Here is a 23,435-nt window from a genome sequence, read left to right on the forward strand (position 1 = left end):
CCTTTAGTACCCTAGGATGTAGGCCATCAGGCCCAGGGGACTTGTCTGCCCTCAATCCTAATAGTTGCTTTTCCATATTGACGTTGATTGTTTATTGTCTGCCCTTTCTAAAGCCTCTGACTTGCTTGTTCCAAAAGGACCCTAGAATACTGTGGGAAGCTCGGGAAGTGATTGCTGGGCCTCTTACTGAGATATTTGTACCATCAGGAGTCACAAGTGAGGTGCCAGAAGACTGGAGGTTGGCTAACGTGGTGCCACCTTTTAAGAAAGGTGGTAAGGACAAGCCAGGGAACTGTAGACCAGTGAGCCTGACGTCAGCGATGGGCAAAGTTGTTGGAGAGAATCCTGAGGGACAGGATGTACATGTATTTGGAAAGGCAAGGACTGTTTAGGGATAGTCAACATGGTTTTGTGTGTGGGAAATCATGTCTCACAAACTTGATTGAGTTTTTTGAAGAACTAACAAAGAGGATTGATGAGGGCAGAGTGGTAGATGTGCCTTCAACAAGATGTTCAACAAGGTTCCCCATGGGAGCCTGGTTAACAAGGTTAGATCTCATGGAACACAGGAGGCACGAGCCATTTGGATACAGAACTGGCTCAAAAGTAGAAATCACAGGATGGTGGTGGAGGATTGTTTTTCAGAGTGGAGGCCTGTGACCAGTGGAGTGCCACAAGGATTGGTGCTGGATCCACTACTTTTCATCATTTGTATAAATGATTTGAATGTGTGCATAAGAGGTATAGTTAGGAAGTTTACAGATGACACCAACATTGGAGGTGCAGTGGACAGTGAAGAAGGTTACCTCAGATTACAACGGGATCTTGATCAGATGGACCAATGGGGTGAGAAATGGCAGACGGAGTTTAATTTACATAAATGTGAGGTGCTGCATTGTGGGAAAGCAAATCTTAGCAAGACTTATACACTTTCTTTGGATGCTGCCTGAACTGCTATGCTCTTCCAGCACTACTAATCCAGAATTACACACTTAATGACAAGGTCCTCAGGTGTGTTGCTGAACAAAGAGACCTTGGAGTGCAGGTTCATAGCTCCTTGAAAATGGAGGTAGATAGGATTATGAAGAAGGTGTTTCGTATACTTTCCTTTGTTGGTCAGAGTATTACAGGAGTTGGGAGGTCATGTTGCAACTGTACAGGACATTGGTTAGGCCACTGTTGGAATATTGTGTGCTATTCTGGTCTCCTTCCTATCAGAAAGAGGTTGTGAAACTTGAAAGGGTTCAGAAATGATTTACAAGGATGTTGCCAGGGTTGGAGGATTTGAGATATAGGGGGAGGTTGAATAGGCTAGGACTGTTTTCCTTGGAGCGTCGGAGGCTGAGGGGGGGCATGGATAGGATAAATAGACAAAATCATTTCCCCGGTGTGGGGCATAGGCTTAGGATGAGAGGGGATGACACCTAAGTGGCAACTTTTTCATGCAGAGATTGGTGCGTGTATGGATTGAGCTGCCAGAGGAAGTGGTGGAGGCTGGTACAATTGCAACATTTAAAAGGCATCTGGGTGGGTACATGAATAGGAAGGGTTTGGAGGGATATGCTGACAGGTGGGACTAGATTGGGTTGGGACATCTGGTCGGCATGGACGGGTTGGACAGAAGGGTCTCTTTCTGTGCTGTATATCTCACTGACTCTATGAATGGTACGGTTGTCCTCGAACTCGAAAACCGAGGAAAAGTATTGATTTAGCATCTCTGCCATTTCAGTGTTCCCCTTATTAACTCACCGGTTTCATCTTCCAAAGGACCAACACTTAACCTTAGCGACTCAGTTCCCTTTAACATCCCAGCAGAAGATTTTTGCTGTTCATTTTTGTGCTGGGTTTCTTTTACGAATTTTTTATTCTTTTTCTTAGTATCTCTTTGTTTGTGTCTGAAAGTTTCCCAATGTTTCAGCCTTTCAATGTTTGGGACTAACATTTCTGAACAGGCTGAAAAATGTTTAAAAACTACCTTTCAAGTTTCTTGCGGGTGTTGGGGGGGGAGCGATAGCCCTGGCCCCTTGCCTCCGATTGGTCGGATGGTTCCTGCAACCACGCCCTCCATTGGTGACGTCACGCAGGGGCCTCGCCCCCTTGCGGACTAGCGCATGTGCAGTATAGGTCCTGCCGCGGGACAAAGGTAGTGTTCTTGAGTGTGGGCGAGGAATGATGTCGGAGGTTTAAGGAACAAGAACAAACATCCCGGGGAGGTCGCCAGGCCCCAGCGCCAAGATCCTGCTCCCGTCCCCAGGGAGAGGAGACAGGGTGGAATTGGAAACCGCGGGAGGAGGGAGACGGGGGAGTTTATAAACTCCTAGAGGCAGGCTTGAGGCCTCGAATACAAGCCCCACAGGGGCCTAATGTTTATTTCACTGGGGACCTATCGGGTTGCCTGGACAACTGGCGGCCATCTTTGTTAGGGTAAGGCGCATGTTGTCTTGGGGCGGTGAGCGCGGACGGCCATCTTGGTGAAGGCACCATCCCCTGTCATTTCTGGGAGAGAATTCTAACTTCGTGGCAGCCTTTGTGTCAACTAGAATTTCCTCATTTCACTCTGAGAGACCTGGCTCTGAGCTTGGTGTATGTGTCCTTAAAACAGGAAAAGGGAGTGAGAGAGAGAGATCCGTAAAAATACGAAGGCAGGCTGTGATTTTTGAAGTGACTGAATCTGATACTTTGTGGCGCTGGAACAGGAAATGGGTGGTTTCAAGATCGCAGTGACCAGGAGAGCAAATCATCGAGGTGTTGATATTATTCTCACTTTGCAGTCAGGAAAAAAGGGAGAACACCGGGAGTGGGGGAAAGACATGATGAAGATGGGTTTGAATTTCTTTGCGGGAGGAGGGATAATGTGTAGGATTCAAATGTTAATACTTTCAGCTCACAGATAGGAAAAACGTTCCATAGAAAGTAGAAATGTCTACTGAGTTTTTAACCTTGTACTCCCCGTTATGTCTTTTGTACATTTCTGTTATAGGATATCACAAGTTTGAGATTTGACAATTGCATGGCTTATCTCAGGCCATAGTCTGGGGTTTGGATTACCAGGTACTGGGGATTTGTAAACCTTTAACCTCATCGATTTCCCCATCACTACACATTTCCTTCAGTTCTGCTCTCAATGGACCATGTGTTCCCCACATTTTGGGGATGTCACTTGTGTCCCCCTTTGTGATGATAGAAACAAAATATGTGGTTAATTGTTCTGCCATCTTTTTGTTCCACATTAGAACTTTGCCTGTTTCGAATTGTAATTGTTTTCACTAATCCTTATTTTTTATCTTTTATATCCCATTTTCCCCTTTTAGACTATCTTTTAGTGGAAACCTGAACTGCTCCCAGTCTTCAGATCTGCTTTTTTTTGTGTGGATTTGTATGCCACTTCTTTGGATTCAGTACAATCCATAATATCCTTTGTTAGCTATGGCTGGGCTGCCTTTTATGTTTTATTTTTTCAGACAGGAAGGAAAAGTAATTGCAGTTATCGAGGCATAGAAATGTACAGCACGGAAACATGCTTCAGTTCATGCCGACCAGATATCCTAACCTTTGCCAGCACTTGGCTCATATCCCTCTAAGCCCTTCCTGTTCATATACCCATCCAGATGCCTTTTAAATGTGTAATTGTAGTAGCCTCCAACACTTCCTCTGGCATTTCACTCTATCCGCTACCCTGATGCCTGCTCCTCCTCCACTGCCTCTGCCCGCATGTCCCACATCCGACTGCCCCGATCCCCAAAAATGCATCAGTATGATCCCCTGCCCCATAGATGCAGCTCCCATGCTCTGCCCTACATCTCAGACCTCCAGCACCCTGCCCCTGCGAAGCCAATAAAAGTCAAGAATTCTGCCCAATTGTCTGAGCCAAGAACTGCTGTTCCACCACCAGATGCTGACACTCTGCCATCTTCACCCACCACCTGTTCTGCAAGCAGCACCAACAGCAGCAAGCACTATCACCCCACCACTGGACCATGACAGATCTGGCAGGAGCCCCAATGCGAGGCACCAACCAAAATCCACCTCCCTTTCTCTGAGAACCAAACATCAAACTGGTCTAAGCAACATCTCAAACCACCTCCAAGTATCCTCGGGGAGACAGGGGGAAGCCACATAAGCCCCTGGAGGATATTTGGGGGTATATAAATGTTTGTCATTTCTTTCAATAGTGTTCCCTAATTTGCTGTGCCCTGTTTGTGCCTCTGCTGTTGTAATTTCATCACTTTAGATTTAAGTCCCCAGTTTCCGAATCAACTCTGTTACTTTCCATCTTAATGGAAAGTTTTCTCACTCCTCCACAAGGGGCCTCTCACAGCTACATTGCCAAAAATTCCCTTCTAATGAAGGAATTGAAATTTTGGAATTAAATTGCCATTGTCCAACAGAACAATATGGTTCCTCTCTCATTAAAGAGATCTGACGACTGGTCTTTTAAACTGAAGGTCACCATCCCTCAGGCAAGTGGCAAGGTTGAGAATGTGGCATCTTCATAGTGACTTCAGCAAGTATAGGAAATAAGCATGTGATTTTTGCATCTCTCTGCAACACAGTCCAGCCAACTGAGCTAGCCCACCCCCGCCAATGGATAGAATACAGTCTAGGAAGGCCTGTCCTCCATTTGGGTCCTGAATGACCCCAAAAAACCATCTCCTATATGTTCCACAAATTCCGCCTCTACGGTATTGTTACTGATTTGATTTTTCCCATCTATATTCAGATTGAAGTTAGCCACAATAACAGGTGTATCTTTATTGCTTATGTCTGTAATTTCCAGTTTAATGTACGTTGCAAGGCAGTTCATTAAAATTTTACAAAACTGTTTGACGCTGACTCACATCATGAGGTATTAGGGAAAGGACAATTTTTAAGCTTTGAAGAGGAAAGTGAGAAAGGGTTGAAGAGAGTCAGGGTCAGATGTGCACATTCTGAGGGCCAGGAAACTGAAAGAACATCAGAGATTGGTGGAGATGTATTGAGCGTGCTTGAGTGTCAAGAATTGGGTGAGTATGATGGACTGTGTGGCTAGCAGAGATTACATAGATGGGAATGATCACTATCATGGAGGGATTTGAAAACAAGTATTAGAAAGTTTATCAACTAGTAGGTTTTTTAGGCGAAAGTGAGTATTGCAGATGCTGGAGATTAGAGTCAAGAGTGTGGTGCTGGAAAAGCACTACAGGTCAGGCAGTATTTAAGGAGGAATACATCAGGAATGAGGCTGAGAACCTTGGGGATGGAGAGATAAGTGGGAGGGGAACTGGTACATTTTTTACGTCAGGGTGAGGTGAACAAGAATTAGTGTGAGTCAGCACATGGGCAGCAGAGTGTTGGATGTGCTCAAAATTATGGGGAAGTTGAAATTGGAAGGTGGATCAGAAGTGTGATGGGTCACTCAGTCTTAGAACATAGAACAGTACAGCACAATACAGACCCATTGGCCCGTGATGTTGTGCTGAGCATTTATCTTAATCTAAGATCAACCTGACCTACACACCCCTCAATTTACTGCCATCCATGTGTTTATCCATCATCCTTAAATATCCCGAATGTCTTTGACCCTGTTACTACTGCTGGCAGTGCGTTCCACACACCTGCAACTCTCTGAATAAAGAACCTACTTCTGACATCTCCCCATATTTTCCTCCAATCGCTTTAAAATTATGACCCCTCATGACATTTCTGTCCTGGGAAAAAGTCTTTTGACTATCTACTCTATTTATGCTTCTCATTACCTTTATACGCCTCTGTCAATTCACCTCTTTTCCTTCTTCTCTCCAGTGTAAAAAACCTGAGCTCACTCAACCTCTAAGACAAGCCCTTCAATCCAGGCAGCATCCTGGTAAACCTCCTCTGCACCCTCGCTAAAGCATTTACACCCTTTCTATAACAAGGTGACGAGAACTGGATGCAGTAGTCCAAGTGTGGTCTAACCAGGGTTTTGTAGAGTTGCAGCAAAACCCCACAGCTCTTAAACTCTTTTAATGAAAGCCAAAACATCATACGTCATCTTAACAACCCTATCAACTTGGGTGGCAACTTTGACAGATTGATGTGCAAGAACTGTAAGATCCAGCTGTTCCTCTACACTCTCTTTAACCCTGTATTCAGTATTCAAATTTAATGTTCCAAAACTAATCACTTGGCATTTGTCCAGGTTGAACTCCATCTGCCATTTCTCAGCCCATCTCTGCATCCTGTCAATATCATGTTGTCACATGCAACAGCCCTCAGTACTATCCACAATACTGCCAATCTTTCTGTCATCGACAAACTTATTGACCGCTCCACCCCTCCACTTCTTCATCCAAGTTATTTATAAGAACGATAAAGAGCAGAGGCCCAAGAACAGATCCCTGCGGGCCAGCACTGGTCACCAACCTCCAGGCAGAATACTTTTCATCCACTACCAGTCAGTGACTTTTGGCCAGCCAATTCTCTATCCAGACTGCTAAATTTCCCTGTATCCCATTCCTCCAAACTTTCAACATGAGCCCAACCATGGGGATCCTTAACAAATAGATCATGGAATGTTACAGTGCAGTACAGACCCTTCGGCCCTCAATGTTGAGCCGATCTGTGAAAATCTTATGTCCATCTAATTTGCAATGTTCCATTATTATCCATATGTACGTCCAATGCTCTTCACATTGGCAGGTTTACTACTGTTGCAGGCAGACTGTACCATGCCCCTACAACTGAGTGAAGAAACTACCCCTAACATCTGTCCTCAATTATCACCCCTCAATTTAAAGCTATGTCCCCTTGTGTAAGCCTTCACTGTCCGAGGAAAAAGGCTGTCACTTTCCATCCTATCTAACCCTGTGATTATCTTATAAGTCTCAATTAAGTCACCTTTTAACCTCTTTCTCTCCAATGAAAACACCTTCAGCTCCCTCAGCCTTTCCTCGTAAGACCTTCCTTCCATACCAGGTAACATCCTAGTAAATCTCCTCTGAACTCTTTCCAAAGCTTCACATCCTTCCTGTAATGCGGTGATCAGAACTGAATGCAATACTCCAGGTGCGGCCTTACCAGTGTCTTGTACAGCATGACCTCGTGGCTCCAAAACTCAACCCTCCTACCAATAAACGCCAACACACCATATGCCGCCTTCACAACCCGACTAACCTTGGTGACAGCTTTCAGGGGTTGATGCACCAGGAGACTGAGATCTCTATGTTCACCTACGCTACCAAGAGTTTTACCATGAGCCCAGCACTCTGCATTCCTGTTACTTTGTCCAAGATGAACTACCTCACACTTTTCTCCATTAAGTTCCATTTGCCACTTCTCAGCCCAGCTCTGCATCTATGTCCCTCTGTAACCCACAACATCCTTCGGCACTATCCACAACTCTGCCTACCTTAATGTCACCCGCAATTTAACTAACCCATCCTTCTACACCCACATCCAGATTATTTATACAAATGACAAACAGCAGTGGCCCCAAAACATATCCTTGTGGCACACCACTGGTAACTGAGGTCCAGGATGAACATTTCCCAGCAACCAACGCCCTCTGTCTTCTTTCAGTTAGCAACTTTCTGATCCAAGCCGTTAAATCATGTTCGATCCCGAAACTCCGTATTTTGTGCAAAGGCCTACCATGTGGAACCTTATTAAATGCCTTACAAAGTCCATATACACCACATCAACAGCTTTACCTTCATCCACCTGTTTTATCACCTTCTCGAACTCAGTAACGTTAGTGAGGCGTGACCTACCCTTCACAAACAGTGTTGACTATCCCTAATCAAATTATTCCTTTCCAGATGATTATAAATCCTATCTCTTATAACCTTTTCCAACACCTTACCCACAACTGAAGTAAGGTTCACTGGCCTATAATTACCAGGGTTGTCCTGACTCCACTTCTTAAACAAGGGAACAACATTTGCTATCCTCCAGTCTTCTGGCACTACTGTCAACAATGATGACATAAAGATCGAAGCCAAAGGCTCTGCAATCCCCTCCCTGGCATCCCAGAGAATCCCATCTGGCCCAGGTGTTCTATCTATTTTCAGATCTTCCAAAATTGCTAAATCCTCCTCTTTGTCAACCTCAATCCCATCTAATCTTGTAGACTGTATCTCTTTATTCTCGCTAACATTGGAAAAAGGCAATGTGAATACTGATGAAAAGTATTCACTAAGTGCTTTTTCTATGTCCTCAGATTCCACACACAATTTTCCACTACTATCTCTGATTGGCCCTAATCTTACTCTAGTCATTTTTATTCCTGATATACCTATAGAAGGCCTTAGAGTCACAGAATCATAGAGATGTACAGCATGGAAACAGATCCTTCGGTCCAACCCGTCCGTGCCAACCAGATATCCCAACCCAAACTAGTCCCACCTGCCAGCACCTGGCCCATATCCCTCCAAAGCCTTCCTATTCGTACACCCATCCAAATGCCGTTTAAATGTTGCAATTGTACCAGCCTCCACCACTTCCTCTGGCAGCTCATTCCATACACGTACTACCCCCTGTATGAAAAACTTGCCCCGTAGGTCTCTTTTATATCTTTTGCCCCCTCACCCTAAACCTCTGTCCTCTTGTTCTGGGCTCCCCCACCCCAGGGGAAAAAATACTTTGGATGTAGGCTTGCTTGCTGAGCTGGAAGGTTCGTTTGCAGACGTTTCGTTACCCTACTAGATAACATCTTCAGTGGGCCTCAGGCGAAACACTTCTCAGGGGTGGTAGATGGGGTCTGACTCGATGTGTTTGTTGATAGAGTTCAGGTTGGAATGCAATGCTTCCAGTAATTCTCATGCGTGTCGTTTTTTGGCTTATCATGGATGGATATGTTGTCCTGGTCGAAGTGGTGTCCTTCCTCATCCATATGTGACGATACTGGTGAGAGAGGGTCATGTCTTTTTATGGCTAGTTGGTGTTCATGTATCCTGGTGGCTAGTTTTCTGCCTGTTTGTCCAATGTAGTGTTTGTTAAAGTCCTTGCACGGTATTTTGTAAGTGACAATAGTTTTGCTCGTCTGTACAGAATCTTTTAAGTTCATTAAGATGGAGGACAGGAAAAATTTCTGGCTATAACAGCTGCTCTTTTTTTTTTGAGATGATTTCCTCGAATTGCAGGAGCAGCAATTACGGTTTTATATGCTGTTACATTGTTTTGGAACTTTGGAAAAAAAAGTCAAAACAACAGCAGTTTTAATAGTGAGAAGAAGAGACAAAGGAAGCACATGGCGAGGTCATTGCAGGAGAGAGAGAGAGCGAGAGAACCTGAACAGTTACTGCCTTTGATGTTTAGAATTTGTGTATCACTGGACATCGGAGTGCATCTGGGAAAATTAACATACAGTGAATTTCACAACTGATCTTGAAGGAACTGTTGGGCGAAGTTCACAGCACAGAAGCAGATAAGTTAATTGTTGTTTTAAGTGTGGCCTAAAGAAAATCTGCAGTAGCGAGTAGAGTAGGTTCTTTCTTGATTAGATGTTTTTGGAGATATGTCTCTTGATTAAGCTTAAAATATAAGCTATAACTATTCATTTAACCTGGGGCAGTGTTTGTAGAGGAATAAAGCTGTGTTATTTTCTGGATGTGTGGATTGTGAAAGAGCAAAAATGGCGTTTAATAGAGTGATACATACTTAGAGTCATAGAGCCATAGAAATGTACAGCATGGATACAGACCCTTCGGTCCCACCTGTCTATGCCGACCAGATGTCCGAACCCAATCTATTCCCACCTGCCAGCACCTGGCCCATATCCTTCCAAACCCTTCCTATTCATATACCTATCCAAATGCCTCTTAAATGTTGCAATTGTATCAGCCTCCACCACATCCTCTGGCAGCTCATTCCATGCACGTACCACCCTCTGCGTGAAAAGGTTGCCCCTTAGGTCTCTTTTCTATCTTTCCCCTCTCACCCTAAGCCTATGCCCTCTAGTTCTGGACTCCCTAACCCCAGGGAAATGACTTTGTCAAGTTACACTAACCATGCCCCTCATAATTTTGTAAACCTCTATAAGGTTTCTGTCACTTATGTCACTTATCAGCCTCCGACACTCCAGGGAAAATAGCCCCAGCCTGTTCAGCCTCTCCCTATAGCTCAAATCCTCCAACCCTGACAACATCCTTGTAAATCTTTGCTGAACCCTTTCAAGTTTCACAACATCTTTCCGATAGGAAGGAGACCAGAATTGCACACAATATTCCAACAGTGGCCTAATTAATGTCATTGAAATACTGTTGAAATGTTGTTACTGTTACAATGTAATCAAATAAAGCCAAGCCTACAGTTTAAGACTGAACTCCAGTGTGGTTGGAAATATGAGGAGAGCTCAGTCTGATGTCTCACCAAAGTCTACATGTTTTATACAACAGCTAAAGTGCACAAATTGTCAGGGATAATTGTTTTCTCTTACAAAGAGGTAATAAGCATTGCCTCGCCCTGTATTCTAGGTTGGAAAGGTGTGTAATAATTGTACTGTAGGAGTAAACTCTACCTGTTCCATTACCAGTCGAGCAAGCTTGGTTGGATTGGCTATGTTTCTAACGGCAGCAAACACTCCCATGTCAAGGCTCTTCCCATCCATGATAATAGCATCAACTTCACCGCATTCATTAGGCATAGATCCACAACCTAAATCAGGAAGAAATTCTCTATCATTCTCTCATTTGAGATTGTGGTCTTGCAATGGCATTCCTCTCATAGACCCACTTCCAGTGTTTGTCATAATCAATTCACAGTTTACGCTGGTGCCCACTTATCCAGTTCAAATCCAGATAATCAAAGTTGGAAGTTAAAAAGGTAAAAAGGTTGATAGTTCAACAAAAGCAGAATTGCTGAAGAAACTGTGGAGAGAAAGCAGAGTTAAGATTTCAGGTCCAGTGATTCTTCAGAGGGTCAGGGCTTTGAGAAGGGGAGGGGGTGCTATGTCTATCAAAAAGTATGATAACTGCAACATAATAGGGAAAGAAATGAGAAAAGGTTGAGAAAACAATTAAAACAAACTTGAGATAAATTGATGTGAAGCAGTTTCATGGAAGAAAGAAACTGAATGGGGTAGAAGGGCAAAGAGATGAAGTGAAACAGGTTAACACATTTAAACATAGGTCACGCAAGTATTTTCACTTATTCAGAATTTAAAAGTAGAGAACTTATGTGGAACTAAAAACAAAAATTCTATAAATACTTATCAGCATCGGTGCAGAAAGAAAACAGGAAATTAAAATACCATGTCAATGTCCTATCATAGAATCATAGAGATATCCAGCACAGAAACAGACCCCCCCCAGTCCAACTTGCTGACCAGACATCCCAACCCAATCCAGTCCCATTTGCCAGCACCCGGCCCAGATCCCTCCAAACTCCTCCCATTCACATTCCATCCAGATGCCCCCCAAACGCTGCAACTGCACCAGCATCCACCACCTCCTCTAGCAGCCCACCCCACACACGCAAACTTCTTGTCAGATGTGGGAGTTTAAAGAGAGTTTAAGGGTTACTGTGGATTATATCTGTGTTGTCAGTGTTGTTATGTTGTGCAAGTTTGTCTATTTTTTTCATTTTCTGTGTTTGTCACTACCTGATATCTATGGCTTGTTGTACTGTGTCTATCCATTCACGGTCTGTTGCATGACAGAGTAAAGTTTTTTTTGATGCAAAATTTCCCGGTTGTATTTACGGAGTCTGTTGTGGGCATCATTAATCATTTCTCTCAGCGTTCTGCTATTCTTATGGCTAGCGTCGTGTTAATGGGAGGTTTGTATTGAAGACATTTCGGTAGTACCTGGTGGCACTGTATTGGATGGCATTAATTTCCCATTTTCGGGCCAGTTTTAGTGTATTATCGCCATAGGTCTTCGTGAAGTTTGAGAAGATTTGTAGCTCAGTTTGAGGTTTTGGATGTAGATTTGCTTGCTGAACGGGAAGGTTCATTTCCAGATGTTTCATTACCCTGTTAGGCAACATCTTCAGTGGGCCTCAGGTGAAGCACTGCTGAAAATCCCTACTTTTTATTTATATGCTTGCTTTGGGTTGATAATGTCATTTGCTGTGGTGATGTTATTTCCTGTGGTGAAGTCACTTCCTGTTCCTTTTCTCAGGGTGGTAGATGGAGTCTAACTCGATGTAGAGTTCCGGTTGGAATGCCATGCTTCTAGGAATTCTTGTCCGTGTCTTTGTTTAGCTTGTCCGAGGAGGGATGTGTTGTCCCAGTCAAAGTGGTGTCCTTCCTCATCCGTATGTGAGGATACTAGTGAGAGACAGCTCTGCAAACCATCCAACCCAAACGTTGGGTCTGCTACGTGGATGACACCTTTGTCATCAGTAAATGAAACAAATTAGAAGAAACCTTCAAGACTATCAAAAATACCCTTACTAGCATAAAATTCACTAAAGAGGAAGAAAACAACAACAAACTGCCATTCCTAGATGTCACAGTAGAGCGAACAGCCAATGGGGAACTTCAAACCAGCGTCTACATGAAAACAACATATGGACCAAATGTTGAACTACAGAAGCAATCATCCCAACACCCACAAATGAAGCAGCATCATAACATTATTTTAATGAGCCAACACACACTGCAGCACAGGGGAACTATGCAGAGCAGAGCACCTGAATACTTAAAAAGAATGGATACCCAATGAACACAGTCCACTGATTTATCGGTAACTAACCTAAACAAGCAGACAAAACATGTCCAGAAACCCTAGCCACACTCCCCAACATCAAAGACATCTCGGATATGACTGCCAGACTACCCAGACCTCTTGGCATCATGATAGCCCACTAACCTACCAAAACGCTAAAACAGCAGCTAATGAAAGATCCTATACAGACAACGAACAAAATTAATGTCACTTACAAAATACCATGCTAGGACTGCATTGGACAAACAGGCAGAAAACTAGCCACCAGGATACATGAACACCAACTAGGCACACAAAGACCTGACCATCTCTCACTAGTATCCTCACATACGGATGAGGAAGGACACCACTTCGACTGGGACAATACATCGACAAGCCAAACAAAGACACGCATGAGAATTACTGGAAGCATGGCATTCCAACTGGAACTCGATCAACAAACACATCGAGTTAGCTCCCATCTACCACCCCCTGAGAATAAGGACAGGAAGTGACTTCACCACAAGGAATAACATCACCAATCCAAACAAATTCATAGAAAGCAGGGATTTTCAGCAGTGCTTCACTTGAGGTGCACTGAAAATGTTACCTAGTAGGGTAACAAAACATCTGGAAATGAACTTTCCTGCTAAGCGAGAAACCTACATCCAAAACCTCAACCTGAGCTACACATCTTCTCAAAACTTGCTTTAAAAAAAAACTTTATTTACCCTATCCATGCCCCTCATGATTTTATAAACGTCTGAGGTCACCCCTCCACCTCCGATGCTCTCAGGGAAAAAAGCCCCAGCCTGTTTAGCCTCTCCCTACAGCTCAAATCCTCCAACCCTGGTAACATTCTTGTAAATCTTTTCTGAACCTTTTCAAGTTTGACAATATCTTTCTGATAGGAAGGAGACCAGAATTGCACGCAATATTCCAACAGTGGTCTAACCAATGTCTTGTACAGCTGCAACATGAATTCTCAACCCCTGTACTCATTACTCTGACCAATAATGGAAAGCATAACAAATGCCTTCTTCACTATCCTATCTACCTGTGACTCCACTTTCAAGGAGCTGTGAACCTGCACTCCAAGGTCTCTTTGTTCAGCAACACTCCATTAAGGACTTTAACCATTAAGTGTACAAGTCCTGCTAAGATTTACTTTCCCAAAATGCAGCACCTCGCTGAATCAAACTCTATCTGATCAAGGTCCCGTTGTATTCTGAGGTAACCTTTACTGTCCACTACACGTCCAATTTTGGTATCATCGGCAAACTTACTAACTATACTGTTATGCTCACAGCCAAATCATTTATATAAATGAAGAAAAGTAGTGGACCCAGCACAGATCCTTGTGGCACTCCACTGGTCACAAGCCTCCAGTCTGAAAAACAACCCTCCACCACCACCCTCTGTCTTCTACTTTTGAGCCAGTTCTGTATCCAAATGACTAGTTCTCCCTGTATCCTGTGAGCTCTAATCTTGCTAACCAGTCTCCCATGGAGAAATTTGTCGAATATCTTATTGAAATCCATATAGGTCACATCTACCGCTTTGGCCTCATCAATCTTCTTTGTTACTTCTTTAAAAAACTCAATCAAGTTTGTGAGACATGATTTCCCACGTACAAAGCCATGTTGACTATCTCTAATCAGTCCTCGCCTTTCCAAATGCATGTACATCCTGCCCCTCAGGATTCCCTCCAACAAATTGCCCACCACTGATGTCAGCTCACTGGTCTATAGTTCCCTGGCTTGTCCTTACCACCTTTCTTAAATAGTGGCACCATATTAGCCAACCTCCAGTCTTGCGGCACCTCACCTGTGACTATCAATGATACAAATATTTCTGTATTAGGGTTATCCTTAATCCTATCTGCTAACAACATCTCATGTCCCCTCCTGGCTCTTCCCCGCCCTCTTTAGATCTTTTTCTGGCTAGCCTATTACTCTCAACCCCCCATTTGACCCTGCTGCCTCATCCTCACATAAGCCTCCTCTTTCTCTCGACAAGAGCTTCAAAGTCTTTAGTAAACCATGGCTCCCCCTTTCAACAAGTACTTCCCTGCCTTTATAGGTGTATACTAATCAAGGACCCGCAGTAGCTGTTCCGTGAATGAGCTGCATATTTCAAGTTTGTCCACCCCGTACAGTTTCCTTCCCCATCCTACCCTTCCTAAATCTTGCCTTATTGCATCATAATTGCCTTTCCGCTAGTTATACTTCTTTCCCTGCAGTATATACCTGTCCCTGCCCATTGCTATTGTAAACATAACCGGATTATGGTCACATTCATCAAAGTACTCACCTACCTCCAAATCTATCACCTGGCTGAGTTCATTCCCCAATTTGGCATCACCCAACATGGGGCCTTACTGAATCCTAAATACATCACTGAAATCCATATACACCACATCCACTGCTCGACCTTTGTCAACTTGTTTCGTCACATCCCCAATGAATGCAATAAGGCTTGTGAGGCATGACCTGCCCCCCTCAAAGCCATGCTGATTCTCTTTAATCAAACTCTGTTTTCCAAATGGTCATAAATCCTATCTCAATCCTTTCCAGTACCTTGCTTACCACAGATGTAAGACATATTGGTCTGTAATTCCCAGGGATTTCCCTATTCCCCCTCATGAACAGCTGAACAGCATTCATCTCCCTCCAATTAGCTAGTACTATTCTCATGGAGAGTGAGGTTACAATGATCATCACCAGAGGTGCAGCAATCTCATTCCTCACTTCCCCTGTAACCTTGGATATATCCGGCCTGGGATCTTATCTATCTTGATGCTTCCAGAATTTTCAGCGCATCCACTTCTTTAATATTAATCTGTTCAAGCCTATTAACCCAGTCCAAGGTGTTCTTGCTCTCATGAATACTGAAGCAAAAACTAATTTAGGGCTGCCCCAACCTCTTCAGGTTCCAGGCACAAGTTCCTTCATTCGTTTATTCCTCACAATAGTTTAGAGCGCCTTTGGATTTTCCCTAATCCTTCCCGCCAAGACTTTTCGGTGCCCACTCCTAGCTCTTCTCAGTCCATTTTTTAAGTTTCTGAGCTACCCTGTAATCCCCTAAAACTGTGATAGATCTTTGCTTCCTCATCCTTGAGTAAGCTTCCTTATTCCTTTTGATGAAAAACTCCTCTGCTCTTGTCATCCAAGGCTCCTTCACCTTTCCATTCCTTGCCTGGCTCAGTGAGACAAAGTTATCCAACACTGGCGACAAGTGCTCCTAAAACAGCCTCCACATATCTGTTGAACCTTTCCTGTAGAATAATTGTTCCCAATTTATATTCCACAGCTCCTGTCTAATAGCAGTATAATTTCCCTTCCCCCAATTAAATACCTTCCCATACTGTCTGCTCCTGCCCCTCTCCATGGCTCTGGTAAAGCTGTCACTGCTGCTGAATGCTGTCCCACTGAGATATCTGACACCTGGCCCGGCTCGTTACCTAGCACCAAATCCAATATGGCTTCCCCCCCCCCCACCTCACTCGGCCTATCTACATATTGGGTCAGGAATCCTTGACACACCTGACACAATCGGCTCCATCCAGACCATCTGCACTAGAGGTTCCAATCAATATTGAGGAAGTTGAAGTCCCCCATAACAACTTGTTACATCTACACCTTTCCAAGATCAAGGGGGAGCTCTCCTTCCCCGCTCCCTCTCAAATGACTGTTCCCTTCCTGTTCCTGTCTTCCACGCGTACTGATTGAGTAGACAAACTCTCCTCAACAACCTTCTTTCCTGCAGCTGTGATGCACTCTTTGTTATGGCCATGACGTCATAGTTTCACATACTTATCCTCTATTCTCGAAGTTCATTACTCTTATTCCTGACACTCCTTGCATTGAAACTGACACACATTAACCCATCCCTTTGCCCTATCAACTGTGTGTCCTTCCTGACAGACTCTCTGCATTCTATTTCTGCCTGTTCAACAACTATACTCTCATTTGACCTGTTGCTCTGGTTCCCATTCCCCTGCCAAACTAGTTCAAACCCTCCTGAAGTACTCAAGCGAAACCCCCACCCAGGACATTGGTGCCCCTCCAGTTTAAGTGCAACCTATCCTTTGTGTACAGGTCCTACCTTATTCAGAAGGTACCCTAATGATTTACCTATCTGAAGCCTTCCCTCCTGCACCAGCCACGTGTTTAGCTGCACTTGCTCCCTGTTCCTCACTCATTTGCATGTGACATCAGTAGTAATCAGTACTGCTCTGCTTGTCCTGCATTTTAGCTTCCAACTTTAACTCCCTGAAATCACTTTTTAGAATTGCATCCCTTTTCCTAGCTATGTCACAGGTACCAATGTGCACCACGATTTCTGGCTGCTTACCCTCCCCCTTCAGAATCTTGTAGACTGGATCAGAGACATCCCGGACCCTGGCACCTAGGAGGCAACATACCTTCTGGGAGTGCCGTCTGCGACCACAGAATCTTCCTTCAGTTCCTCTAATTATTGAGTCTCCACTAGCACTTTTCTATTCTTCCCCGCTTCCCTTCAGAGCCACAGAACCAGGCTGTGTCACAGACCTGGCCACTTTGGCTTTTCCCTGGTAGGTTGTCCCTCTTCAACAGTATCCAAAATCTAGGGGATCCTTGCACTTGTCTGCCTATTCTTTTTCCATATCCTGACTAATCCATCTCCGTTTTTCCTGTACCTAAGGTGTGCTACCTCCCTGTAACTCCTCTCAATTACCCCCTCAGCCTCGCGAATGATCCGAAGTTCATTCAGTTCACTCCCATGGTTTCTGAGAATCTAGAGTTGGGTGCACTTCCCGCAGATGAAGTCAGTGTCATACTAGTGGTGACACTTAACTCTCACATTCTACAGGAGGAGCATGCAACTACCTTAACGTCCATTCCCATTGTTCTGAATTCCCAAAGAGACTACTGGGGAAAAAAAACTAGAAACTTATACCCCTCCTGAAAGCACAAATCCTCCAACACTGGCAAAATCCTTGTTAATTTTTTCTGAACCCTTTCAAATTTCACAACATCCTTTCGATACGAAGGAGGCCAGAATTGCATGCAATATTCCAAAAATGGCCTAACCAATGTCCTGTCCAGCTGCAACATGACCGTCTAACTCCTGGACTCAATACTCTGACCAATAAAGGAAAGCATACCAAACGCCTTTTTCACTATCCTGTTTACCGATGACTCTACATTTCAAGGAGCTATGAAACTACACTCCAGGGTCTCTTTGTCTAACAGTGCTCCCTAGGACCTTACCATTAAGAGTATAAGTCCTGCTGCAATTTGCTTTCCCAAAATGCAGCATCTCGCATTCATCTAAATTAAACTCCGTCTGTCACTCCTCAGCCTATTGGCCCAACTGATCAAGATCCTGTTGTAATCTGAGGTAAACATATTCACTGTCCACTACACCTCCGATTTTGGTGTCATCAGCAAACTTACTAACTAAACCTCCTATGTTCACATCCAAATCATTTATGTAAATGATGAAAAATAGTGGACCCAGCACCGATCCTTGTGGCATTCCACTGATCACAGTCCACCAGTTTGAAAAAAAACATCCACCAGCATCCTCTGTCTTCAACCTTCGAGCCAGTTGTGTATCCAAATAGCTAGTTCTCCCTGTATTCCATGAGATCTAACCTTGCTAACCTGTCTTCCATGGGGAACCTTGTAGAATACTTTACTGAAGTCCATATCCACCACTGTACTCTCATCAATCCTCTTTGTTACTTCTTCAAAAAACTCAATCAAGTTCATGCACAAAGCTGACTATCCCCAATCAGTCCTTGCCCTCACAAAAAAAGTGTAAATCCTGTCCCTCAGGATTCCATCCAACTACTTGCCCACCACCAATGTCAGACTCCCTGGTCTCCAGTTCCCTGGCTTGTCCTTACCACCTTTTTTAAATAGTGGCACCACATTAGCCAACCTCCAGTCTTCCGGCACCTCACCTGTGACTATCAATGATACAAGTATCTCAGCAAAGGGCCCTGCAATCACTTCACTAGCTTCCCACAGAGTTCAAGAGTACACCCGATCAGGTCCTGAGGATTTATCCACCTTTCTGCATTTCAAGAGATTCAGTGCTTCCTCCTCTGTTGTATGGACATTTTTGAAAATGTCACCATCTATTTTCCTATGTTCTATATCTTCCATGTCATTCTCCACAATGAACACTGATGCAAAATACTCATTTAGTATCTTCTGCGGCTCCACGCAAAGGCTGCCTTGCTGATTTTTGAGGGGTTCTGTTTTCTCCATAGTTGCCCTTTTATCCTTAATGTATTTGTAAAAACCCTTTGGATTCTGCTTAACCCTATTTGCCCTCCTGATTTCCCTCTTAAGTATACTCTTACTGCCTTTATTCTCTTCTAAGGATTCATTTGATCTCACCTGTCTATACCTGACATATGCTTCCTTCTTTTCTGAACTAAACCCTCAATTTCTCTTGTCATCCAGCATTCCCTACACTTACCAGCCTTTACTTTCACCCAAATAGTAATATACTGTCTCTAGACTCTTGTTATCTCACTTCTGAAAACTTCCCATTTTCCAGCCGTCCCTTTACATGCGAACATTTGCCCCCAATCTCTCTTTTCAAAGTTCTTGCCTAATACTGTTAAAATTCGCCTTCTTCCAATTTCAAACTTCAACGTTTAGATCTGGTCTATCCTTTTCCATCACCCTTTTAAAACTGAAAGAATTATGGTTGCTGACCCCAAAGTGCTCCCCCACTGACACCTCAGTCACCTATCTTGCCTTATTTCCCAAAAGTAGGTCAAGTTTTGCACCTTCTCTAGTAGGTATATCCACATGAATCAGAAAATTTTCTTGTACACACTTCACAAATTCCTCTCCATCTAAACACTTAACACTATGGCAGTCCCAGTCTATGTTTGGAAAGGTAAAATCCCTTACCATAATAACCATATTATTCTTACAGATAACAGAGATTTCCTTACAAATTTGTTTCTCAATTTCCCTCTGACTATTAGAGGGTTCATAAGACAATCCCAATAAGGTGATCGTCCTTTGTTATTTCTCAGTTCCACTCAAGTAACCTCCCTGAATGTATTTCCAGGAATATCGTCTCTAATTACAGCTGTAATGCTATCCCTTATCAAAAATGGCACATCCCCCCGCCTCCCCCCCCACTCCCTCTTGCCTCCCTTTCTGCCCTTCCTGTAGCATTTGTATTCTTGAACATTAAGTCCTGTCCATCCTTGAGCCATGTTTTTGTAATTGCTATGATATCCCAGTCCCATGTTCCTAACCATGCCTTGAGTTCATCTGCCTTCCCTGTTAGGCCTCTTGCATTAAATTAATGCAGCTGAATGTATCAGTCCTACCTGGTTACATAGAACATAGAACATAGAAGGATACAGCGCAGTACAGGCCCTTCGGCCCTCGATGTTGCGCCGACCGAATCCTACCTAACCTATACTAGCCCAATAACTTCCAAATGCCTATCCAATGCCCGCTTAAATGACCATAAAGAAGGAGAGTTCACCACTGATACGGGCAGGGCATTCCATGAACTCACAACCCGCTGTGTGAAGAATCTACCCCTAACATCTGTCCTATACCTACCACCCCTTAATTTAAAGCTATGTCCCCTAGTAACACCTGACTCCATTAGCGGTAAAAGGTTCTTAGTATCTACCCTATCTAAACCCCTAATCATCTAATACACTTCTATCAGATCTCCCCTAAACCTTCTCTTCTCCAATGAGAACAGCCCCAAGTGCCTCAGCCTTTCCTCATAAGATTTTCCTACCATTCCAGGCAACATCCTGGTAAACCTCCTCTGCACTCGTTCTAAAGCTTCCACATCCTTCCTATAGTATGGCGACCAAAACTGCACACAATACTCCAGATGAGGCCTCACCAGAGTCTTATACAACTGCAACATGACCTCAGGACTCCGGAACTCAATTCCTCTGCCAATAAAGCCCAGTACACCATATGCCTTCCTCACAGCACTATTTACCTGGGTGGCAACTTTCAGAGATCTGTGTACATGGACACCAAGATCCCTCTGCTCATCCACACTACCAAGTAGCCTACCATTAGCCCAGTAATCCATCATCTTGTTATTCCTACCAAAGTGAACGACTTCGCACTTAGCTACATTGAATTCCATTTGCCACATTTCCGCCCAGCTCTGCAACTTATCTATATCCCGCTGTAACCTACCACTTCCTTCCTCACTATCTACAACTCCACCGACTTTTGTGTCATCCGCAAACTTGCTTACCCAGCTTTCAAGTCCTTCCTCTAGATCATTTATAAAGATAACAAAAAGCAATGGTCCCAAAACAGATCCTTGTGGTACACCGCTAGTAACTGCGCTCCAAGATGAACATAATCCATCAACTACTACCCTCCGTCTCCTTCCAGCCAGCCAATTCCTAATCCAAACCTCTAATGTATCCTCAATGCCATACCTCCGTAGTTTTAACATTAGCCTACCATGGGGAACCTTATCGAACGCCTTACTAAAATCCATATACACAACATCTACTGCTTTACCCTCGTCCACTTCCTTAGTCACCTTCTCAAAGAACTCAATAAGGTTTGTGAGGCACGACCTGCCCTTCACAAAACCATGCTGGCTATCCCTGATCACGTTATTCCTACCCAGATGTTCATAAATCTTATCCCTTACCATTCTCTCTAAGACTTTGCCCACCACTGAAGTCAGACTCACTGGCCTATAGTTACTAGGGCTATCCCTACTCCCTTTCTTGAACAATGGGACCACATTCGCTATCCTCCAGTCCTCTGGTACTATTCCCGTTGACAATGACGACATAAAAATCCAGGCCAATGGCTCTGCTATCTCCTCCCTAGCTTCCCATAGGATCCTGGGGTAAATGCCATCAGGCCCAGGAGACTTATCTATATTCATCCTTTCCAATATTCCCAAAACCTCTTCCCTGCATATTTCCAGGGCATCCATTCTAATTATTTGTGATTCCATATTCACATCAGCAACAGTGTCCTGTTCCTGAGTGAATACTGATGAAAAGTACTGATTTAATGTCTCTCCAATCTCCTCCGCCTCCACACACAACTTCCCACTACTATCCTTGACTGGACCGATACCTACCCTAGTCATCCTTTTATTCTTGACATACCTATAGAAAGCCTTTGGGTTTTCCCTAATCCTACCAGCTAAAGACTTTTCATGTCCCCTTCTTGCTTCTCTTAGCTCCCTCTTTAGCTCCTTCCTGGCTACCTTATAACTCTCAATCGCCCCTACTGAACCTTCACGCCTCATCTTTACATATGCCGCCTTCTTCCCTTTCACAAGGGACTCCAATTCCTTACTAAACCACGGCTGCCTCACAAGGCCCTTTACACCATGCCTGACTGGTACATACCTATCGAGGACACGCAGTAGCTGCTCCTTGAACAATCCCCACATCTCATTAGTGTTCTTCTCTTGAAGCCTGTTTTTCCAATCCACACATCCTAAGTCATGCCTCACTGCATCATAATTTCCCTGCCCCCAGCTATAACTCTTGCCCTGCGGCGCACGATTATCCCTCTCCATCACTAAAGTAAAAGTCACCGAGTTGTGGTCACTGTCCCCGAAGTGCTCACCTACCTCCAAGTCTAACACCTGGCCTGGTTCATTACCTAGAACCAAATCCAATATAGCCTCCCCTCTTGTTGGCCTGTCGACATATTGTGTCAGGAAACCCTCCTGCACACATTGTACAAACACCGACCCATCTAATGAACTCGAGCGATAGCTCTCCCAGTCAATATCTGGGAAGTTAAAGTCCCCCATAACAACCACCCTGCTACCTTCACTCTTTTCCTGAATCATCCTCGCAATATTATCCTCTACTTCTCTAGGACTATTAGGAGGCCTGTAGAAAACACCTAACAGGGTGACCTCACCTTTCCTATTTCTAACCTCAGCCCAAACTACCTCAGATGGCAAGTCCTCTTCCATCGTCCATTCCACTGCTGTGATACTATCTTTGACAAGTAATGCCACGCCTCCCCCTTTTTTACCCCCATGTCTGATCCTACTAAAACATTTGAACCCTGGAACGTGCAACAGCCATTCTTGTCCCTGTTCTACCCACGTCTCTGTAATGGCCACAACATCGAAGTCCCAGGTACCAACCCACGCTGCAAGTTCACCTACCTTATTCCTTATACTTCTGGCATTGAAGTATACACACTTCAATCCACCCTTCTGGTTACAGGCACCCTCCTTAGGTGCCTCCTCAGGTTCTCTGCTTTGTCCCTGCCTGCCCTGACTGTTTGACTCGCTTCTTTTCTCAACTGTACCAGTCTCAGATTGACCTCTTTCCTCAATATTTCCCTGTTGAAAGAGAGCATTTACAAATACATTATACAATCAAGCAATCACTGTGATTTTGTGAAGAGGAAATCATAGCTGACCAGTTCATTAAAGTATTTTGAGGTAATAAGCAAGACAGATAAAGGGGAGCCAGAAGATGTAATATGTGGTTTTCTAAAAAGTAATTAGTAAGGTATTGTATTACAGACTACTTCAGAACATAAGAACTCATGAACCCACACTGTTAGGGGTACATATTAACGTTGATCAAGGATTAGGTAATGAGTTGACGGCAAGAGTTGAGATAAAAAGGGCTTTTTCATGATGACACATTGTAACTTGTGGAGTCCCACAGGTGTCGATACTGCCAAGTTATTTACAATCTATATGAACGACTTAGATGACAGAAGTGAATATACTGTTGCCAAATTTGCAGATGACACACAGTAGATGGAGGCAAGTAGTGAGGATGGCACAATGAGACCACAGAGGAATAGGAACTGG

At 44.0% G+C, this 23,435-nt stretch overlaps 1 protein-coding gene across 1 annotated transcript in view; it reads left to right on the top strand.

The window, feature by feature from the left end:
* The first annotated feature begins 2,114 nt into the window (after window positions 1–2,114).
* The window catches only part of LOC132807130 (gastrula zinc finger protein XlCGF26.1-like), a 48,964-nt gene continuing 27,643 nt past the window's right edge, over window positions 2,115–23,435 (top strand). The window contains exon 1 of the mRNA XM_060821443.1: window positions 2,115–2,424. The gene's annotated coding sequence lies outside the window, so the exon portion shown is untranslated. The remainder of the gene's footprint in view (window positions 2,425–23,435) is intronic.

Source organism: Hemiscyllium ocellatum (assembly GCF_020745735.1).
Source record: "Hemiscyllium ocellatum isolate sHemOce1 chromosome 27 unlocalized genomic scaffold, sHemOce1.pat.X.cur. SUPER_27_unloc_1, whole genome shotgun sequence".
NCBI classification, from domain to species: domain Eukaryota; kingdom Metazoa; phylum Chordata; class Chondrichthyes; order Orectolobiformes; family Hemiscylliidae; genus Hemiscyllium; species Hemiscyllium ocellatum.